Raw genomic sequence first — 7,437 nt, 5'->3', positions numbered from 1 at the left:
TATTCACCCAATACACACCAGGTTGGGTATTAGATATTAGCCCCATCATAAGGGGCTAAAGTTAATAAGAAAAGGTAATCTAAACCCATCAAAAAATAGGGAGAAAAAATAAACAGATACTTTCTCAAAGAAAAAGCACAAATGGCCAAAAGTCACATGAAAAAAATGCCCCACATCACAAAGAATATAAACAATTGGTGCTGACGGGGATGTGGAGAGAAAGGAACTCTCATTCACTGCTGGTGGGAATGACATTTAGTCCAGCGTTTATTGAAACAATATGGAGATTCCTCAAAAAACTGGAAGTTAAGCTTCCATATAATCCAGCTATACCACTCCTAGGGATATACCCTACGAACATAAAAGTCCCTTCCTCACACCTATATTCATTGTGGTGCTATTTACAATAGCCAGACTCTGGAAACAACCAGGATGCCCTTCTACAGATGAATGGCTAAAGAAACTGTGGTACATAGACATAATGGAATATTATGCAGCTATCAGGAAAGATGAATTTATGAAATATTCCTCTACATGGGTATATATGGAATCTATTGTGCCGAGTGAAATAAATCATAAAGAGAGAGATAGACAGAGAATATTCTCATTCATCTATGGGTTTTAAGAAAAATAAAAGACATTATTGTAATAATGTCCAGAAACAATAGAGATAAGAGCTGAAAGGACTAGCTCATGACATGAAGCTCATCACAAAGAGTGGTGAGTTCACTTAGAGAAATAACTACATTGACAACTATTGTGACAATGTCAATGAGCGAGAGAAGTAGACTGCCTGTCTTTAATACAGGTGGGGTTGGGGGAGGAGAAGATTAGGGGCATTGGAGATGGGAATGTTGCACTGGTGAAGGATGGGTGAATGTTTATATGATTGAACCCCAACTACAATCATGGCTATAATCAATGTGCTTAAATAAAAATATTATTTAAACAAAGAGGAAGAGCATACATTGGGCTTATTGTATAACAATAACCAGGCCAATTCTACCTCTATACTCTCTTCCTAAAGTCAGTGCTGACCTCTTTTTAGGTCAAGAAATAGCTAAAGCCACATTTTAAATAAATATACAACAATGGACCTGAATACTAAACTGTTTTAAAACTTATCTTCTGCCAAACTGATTCTTAAGAAAATGTATTTAAATATATTTGTTTGGGCACTTATTCTGGTAAGTTGAGTGTGCATATGGCTGTTGCCCATTCAAGGCATTGAAATAAATTGGTTACAATATTGTTGGAGTTTATGGTTTTTATTGTACAGAATTACTGCACCCCATCATCACCTGAACCTCTACCATTATTCCTATATCACCTCAATTCAGTCAATATTCTCCTACCACATTGCTTAGTAATCAGCTTTGAAACACAGGGTCATCATTGATCACTACCAAATATTCTCTGGTTTTATCACTCTATGTTATACATGGTGAAGGATAAGATGGTATCAGTGACATGAATTTTTTTTTTATGTAATCTTTTTTTTTTTTATTTAAACACCTTGATTACATACATGATTGTGTTTGGGTTTCAGTCATAAAAGGAACACCACCCATCACCAGTGCAACATTCCCATCACCCAAGTCCCAAATCTCCCTCCTCCCCACCCAACCCCCGCCTGTACCCTAAACAGGCTCTACATTTCCCTCATACATTCTCAATATTAGGACAGTTCAAAATGTAGTTATTTCTCTAACTAAACTCATCACTCTTTGTGGTGAGCTTCCTGAGGTGAGCTGGAACTTCCAGCTCTTTTCTCTTTTGTGTCTGAAAATTATTATTACAAGGGTGTCTTTCATTTTTCTTAAAACCCATAGATGAGTGAGACCATTCTGCGTTTTTCTCTCTCTCTCTGACTTATTTCACTCAGCATAATAGATTCCATGTACATCCATGTATAGGAAAATTTCATGACTTCATCTCTCCTGACAGCTGCATAATATTCCATTGTGTATATGTACCACAGTTTCTTTAGCCATTCGTCTGTTGAAGGGCATCTTGGTTGTTTCCAGAGTCTTGCTATGGTAAATAGAGCTGCAATGAATATAGGTGTAAGGAAGGGGTTTTTGTATTGTATTTTTGTGTTCCTAGGGTATATTCCTAGGAGTGGTATAGCTGGATCGTATGGGAGCTCGATTTCCAGTTTTTGGAGGAATCTCCATATCGCTTTCCATAAAGGTTGAACTAGACAGCATTCCCACCAGCAGTGGATAAGAGTTCCTTTCTCTCCACATCCCCGCCAACACTGTTTATTCTCATTCTTTGTGATGTGTGCCATTCTCTGGGGTGTGAGGTGGTATCTCATCGTTGTTTTGATTTGCATCTCCCTGATGATTAGTGATGTGGAACATTTTTTCATGTGTCTTTTGGCCATGCGTATTTCTTCTTTGTCAAAGTGTCTGTTCATTTCTTCTCCCCATTTTTTGATGGGGTTAGATGTTTTTTTCTTGTAAAGTTCTGTCAGTGCCTTGTTTATTTTGGAGATTAGCCCCTTATCTGATGGGTATTGGGTGAATAGTTTCTCCCACTCAGTGGGTGGCTCTTGTATCCTGGGCACTATTTCCTTTGAGGTGCAGAAGCTTCTCAGCTTAATATATTCCCATCTGTTAATCTCTGCTTTCACTTGCTTGGAGAGTGCAGTTTCCTCCTTGAAGATGCCTGTAATGTCCTGTAGTGTTTTGCCTATGTGCTGTTCTATATATCTTATGGTTTTGGGGCTGATATCGAGGTCTTTAATCCATTTGGATTTTACCTTTGTACATGATGTTAGCTGGGGGTCTAAGTTTAATTTTTTGCAAGTGGCTATCCAATTGTGCCAACACCACTTGTTGAAGAGGCTTTCCCTGCTCCATTTAGGATTTCCTGCTCCTTTATCAAAAATTAGATGGTTGTATCTCTGGGGAACATTTTCTGAGTATTCAAGCCTATTCCACTGATCTGAGGACCTATCCTTATTCCAATACCATGCTGTTTTGATAACTGTTACTTTGTAGTACAGTTTAAAGTTGGGAAAAGTAATTCCTCCCATATTCTTTTTCCCAGTGATTGCTTTAGCTATTCGAGGGTGTTTATTGTTCCAAATGAATTTCAAAAGTGTCTGATCCTCTTCTTTGAAGAATGTCATGGGTATCTTTAAAGGGATGGCATTAAATCTGTATAATGCCTTGGGGAGTATTGACATTTTGATGATGTTAATCCTGCCAATCCATGAGCAGGGTATGTGTTTCCATTTCCGTGTGTCCTCTCTTATTTCTTGGAGCAGAGTTTTATAGTTTTCTTTGTATAGGTCCTTCACATATTTAGTCAAGTTGATTCCAAGATATTTGAGTTTGTGTGGTACTATTGTGAATGGGGTTGTTTTCTTAATGTCCATTTCATCCTTATTACTATTGGTATATAGAAAGGCCATTGATTTTTGTGTGTTAATTTTGTAGCCTGCCACCTTGCTATATGAGTCTATTGTTTCTAGAAGCTTTTTGATAGAGTCTTTAGGGTTTTCTAAGTAGAGTATCATGTCATCTGCAAACAGTAAGAGCTTGACTTCTTCCTTTCCTATCTGGATTCCCTTGGTATACTTTTCTTGCCTAATCGCTATAGCAAGTACTTCCAGTGCTATGTTGAATAGGAGTGGTGAGAGAGGACAGCCTTGTCTTGTGCCAGAATTTAGAGGGAAGGCTTTCAGTTTTTCTCCATTGAGGATAATATTTGCCACTGGCTTGTGGTAGATGGCCTTCACTATATTGAGAAAGGTTCCCTCCATTCCCATCTTGCTGAGAGTTTTGATCAAGAATGGGTGTTGGACCTTATCAAATGCTTTCTCTGCATCTATTGATATGATCATGTGGTTTTTATTTTTCTTGTTATTGATGTTGTGTATTATGTTGATAGATTTACGGATGTTAAACCAGCCTTGCATTCCTGGGATGAAACCTACTTGACCGTAGTGGATGATCTTCTTAACGAGGCATTGAATCCTATTTGCCAGGATTTTGTTGAGGATCTTTGCATCTGCATTCATCAGTGATATTGGTCTGTAATTTTCTTTTTTGGTAGCGTCTCTGTCTGGTTTAGGTATCAAGGTGATGTTGGCTTCATAAAAGCTATTTGGAAGTGTTTCTGTTTGTTCAATTTCATGAAAGAGTCTTGCCAAGATTGGCAGTAGTTCCTCTTGGAAAGTTTGATAGAATTCATTAGTGAATCCATCTGGACCTGGGCTTTTGTTTTTCAGCAGACATTTGATTACTGTTTTAATTTCATCAATGGTGATGGGGGTGTTTAGATATGCTACATCCTCTTCCTTCAACCGTGGAAGATTATAAGAGTCCAAGAATTTATCTATTTCTTCCAGGTTCTCATTTTTAGTGGCATAGAGTTTTTCAAAGTAGTTTCTGATTACCCTTTGAATCTCTGTCATATCAGTAGTGATCTCTCCTTTTTCATTCCTGATACGAGTTATCAAGTTTCTCTCTCTCTCTTTCTTTGTTAGGTTTGCCAGTGGTCTATCAATCTTGTTTATTTTTTCAAAGAACCAACTTCTGCTTTCGTTGATCTTTCGGATTGTTTTTTGAGTTTCCACTTCGTTGATTTCTGCTCTCAGCTTTGTTATTTCCTTCTGTCTTCCTATTCTTGGGTCCTTTTGTTGAGCATTTTCTAGTTCTATTAGCTGTGTCATTAAGCTACTCAGGTAAGCTCCTTCTTCCTTCCTGATGTGTGCTTGCAAAGCTATAAATTTTCCTCTCAGTACTGCTTTTGCTGTGTCCCATAAGTTCTGATATTTTGTGTCTTTATTGTCATTTGTTTCCAGGAATCTTTTTATTTCCTCCTTGATTTCATCTCGGACCCACTGGTTATTGAGCATGAGGCTGTTTAACTTCCAGGTGTTAAAGTGTTTCTTCTGAGTCCCTTTGGAGTTCACAAATAATTTCAGAGCCTTGTGGTCAGCGAAGGTAGTCTGCAAAATTTCTATCCTCTTGATCTTATGGAGGTATGTTTTATGTGCCAGCATGTAGCCTATCCTGGAGAATGTCCCATGTACATTGGAGAAGAATGTGTATCCAGGTTTCTGGGGATGGAGTGTCCTATATATATCCACTAGGCCTCTTTCTTCCATTTCTCTCCTCAGGTCTAGTATATTCTTGTTGGGTTTCAGTCTGGTTGACCTGTCCAGTGTTGACAAAGCCGTGTTAAGGTCCCCCACAATTATTGTGTTGTTGTTGATATTATTTTTCAGATTTGTCAACAGTTGTATTAAATATTTTGCTGGCCCCTCATTCGGTGCATATATGTTTAGGAGAGTGAATTCTTCCTGCTCTATGTACCCCTTGATTAATATAAAATGTCCGTCTTTGTCCCTTACCACCTTCCTGAGTATAAAGTTTGCATTATCTGATATTAGTATGGCCACTCCAGCATTTTTATGGGTGTTGTTTGCTTGGATAACTTTTCTCCAGCCTTTTATTTTAAGTCGTTTCTGTTGAGCTTATCATAGACTTCTATTTTCATCTGTTCCCATTCTTTGACTAATTTTTCCATTGTCTGCTCATTTGCTTTAAGTTTTTTGTCCAATCTCTCCTGCTGTATGGAATTGTTATGTATCTCATCTTCCACAGCACCAAGTCTATTCTCAGCTTCTGATACCCTGTCCCAGAGCTTATCCATTTTGTCATTCACTTCGTTTACTGACTTTTTCAGTCCTGTTAGTTGACATGTTATTTCAGTTTGGAGTTTTGTCATTTCTGCTCTGAAGTCCCTCCCTGAAAATGGCGTCTGGGCGAGCGAGGTTTCTGGAGGCTCTTTTTGCCCCACTCGCAAGAGTTTCACGCAAGAGGACAGTAGACAGACATAGACAGGTCACACTCACAGTCTTTCACAGCTGAGCCCCACTGGGCCGGTGTACACTCGCGGATTTTCCCCGCCTGGTGTCACACACAGGGAGCCAGCTTTTGCAAAGGTTAGCCGGTTTTTATGCTCTGAAGTCCCTCCCTGAAAATGGTGTCTGGGCGAGCGAGGTTTCTGGAGGCTCTTTTTGCCCCACTCGCAAGAGTTTCACGCAAGAGGACAGTAGACAGACATAGACAGTTCACACTCACAGTCTTTCACAGCTGAGCCCCACTGGGCCGGTGTACACTCGCGGATTTTCCCCGCCTGGTGTCACACACAGGGAGCCCAGTGACATGAATTTTTAGACTCAACAAATATAATGGTTCAACTAGAGGAAAATGTCTTCTACTTTCAGCAATTTCTTTACCGTTATATCTACCATACTATTACGAATATCACTGCTGTTAAGCACACTTTCAGTTTCTATCATTAGCAAAAATCCTTGGAACTTTTCTTCATAATATGCATTTATATAGGATCCAACAGCTCATGAGTATATTGCTGTAGAAAATCATAATAATAATCATATATTTTGTTCTAAACATAATCTGCAGCTCCTTTATTACTTAAACCTTCTCTATTCATCAATATTTTCACCTGGGTCTATGTAAAACATGCATCAGAGAAATAAATATAGACTCAAGTGTGGCCCCAACTCTCTCACCATGGACAATCTCACCTTGGGAAAGTGAAGTATAGAAAATTGTTGGTGAAGGTGCTATGGCCTCACCCTTCACCTAACTCATCTGTGTCCTCTTACTGGGTTTTCATCTCTCTGCCTTAATTTCTACTACATTACAGTGGCAAATGCAGAGTTATGCTTTGCATCTCTGAAAATTCCACAGCTACTCAAACACCCAGATATCATTCAATAGGAATTTGAAAATATTTTCTCATTATTCCTGCTTGTTATTTTCCTCATGTTTTCCTATGAATGGAAATCAACTAAAATATGCAACTCATTTTTTTTGTAAATATGATATCCAATAATCACCTCAAATTCCAATTTCAAGAAGTTTCAAGTCTGGACTTTGTATTTCTCCTACATTGCAAGACACAAATAACTATTTAGCTTTGCTGACATTTAAGAGCAATAACATAACTTCAGTCACATAAAAATTGTGAAATGTTTTGAGACAGGTGCAAAAACTAAATTCTCTTTTGCAACCCAGAACTCATTGTTCGGTATGAATCCCGATACAGATGAGAAGGAACAGGGCATCCTGAACCCTACAGTGCTGGGCATGCAGGGGATCTTTGTTTTGGATGCAAACTTCTGCCCATTCTGTCGACCTAGTTCAGATATGAGGCCCCATGACTTGAATGAGTTCTCGGAATCATGGGTAACGTTCCATCTGAGAATGACACAGTAATCAGGTGCTGGGACCTTCCAGAAAACTGCTGGATGGAGTGTGGGAATGACTTGGACCTCAGCTGCTCTGGGGGTGCAGCATCCCAGGCCACATGACCCTAAAGATGTCAGTATAAATTCTGGAAAGAAAGCAGACCCACTGCATACAGAGTCCCAGAAGTGAACAACCT

The 7,437-nt window shown here is 39.0% G+C and overlaps 1 pseudogene; it reads left to right on the top strand.

Annotated features, from left to right (window-relative positions):
- Nucleotides 1-6,993: 6,993 nt before the first annotated feature.
- LOC126002759 (uncharacterized) lies at nucleotides 6,994-7,113 on the top strand (annotated as a pseudogene).
- The last annotated feature ends 324 nt before the right edge of the window (nucleotides 7,114-7,437 follow it).

The sequence above is a fragment of the Suncus etruscus genome, chromosome 2 (genome assembly GCF_024139225.1).
Source record: "Suncus etruscus isolate mSunEtr1 chromosome 2, mSunEtr1.pri.cur, whole genome shotgun sequence".
NCBI classification, from domain to species: domain Eukaryota; kingdom Metazoa; phylum Chordata; class Mammalia; order Eulipotyphla; family Soricidae; genus Suncus; species Suncus etruscus.
The sequence above is the reverse complement of the archived record's forward strand: the minus strand, read 5'-3'. Positions and strand labels throughout refer to the sequence as shown.